Below are 729 nucleotides of genomic sequence, written 5' to 3'. Positions count from 1 at the left end.
AAGCAGGAAACCCAAAAGGCAGGGGCACGATCAGGCTATGGCAGTTCAGCGGGGCTGGCACGAGATGGAGCGGGGGACAGGCAGATGCACACTTCCAGGGGAGGATGGGGACTGCCATTTCCCTTCCTAATCCACAGACTCAGGGCTTTCTGCAGGCCAAGGGCTTAGCCAGACTGAGTGCCCCCGCCCCCGCCAAGGGCTTTGTCTTACAGCAAAGGAGACCAGGTCAAACCTGGTGAAAACAGGAAACCTTCAGCCCCAGCGGGTATTAATTACTGGGTTTGAAGAGAAAACGCTGCAATTCCCAAACGCCTCCAGCCCCTGCCTGGATTTCCAGAGGGCATCACCAGCCACAGAGGCTCTGCCTCTCCGGGAACATGGGCAGCCCTGGGACCCCCACCTCAGGGTGGGCTTCGGGGAGCTCCTGTGACACCCACAGCCTCGGCTTTGGGCTCGCAGGTCGTGGCTCCAATCTTGCAGCTCCCTCAAACCAGGTCACACCAGCCTGTACTCTGTCCCCAGGAGGTGACACTTCGGAAGCCCCCATTACTTGCACTGCTCTAGTGATGGGGGTGCTGCCTTAATTGCCTTCCTGTGCCTCTCCGTTGTGTGGGGAGCCTGCTCTGCTCCCTCCCCGGGAAGGCTCATTAAGACTTGTGCATGGGGAACGCGCCGTTCTTCCACAGCATCTGCCACGGGAACGGCCCCCGCATGGCTGCTACTGCTGCG

The sequence above is a fragment of the Mesitornis unicolor genome, unplaced genomic scaffold (assembly GCF_000695765.1).
Source record: "Mesitornis unicolor isolate BGI_N332 unplaced genomic scaffold, ASM69576v1 scaffold28289, whole genome shotgun sequence".
Lineage (NCBI taxonomy): Eukaryota > Metazoa > Chordata > Aves > Mesitornithiformes > Mesitornithidae > Mesitornis > Mesitornis unicolor.
This window is presented reverse-complemented; position numbering follows the sequence as displayed.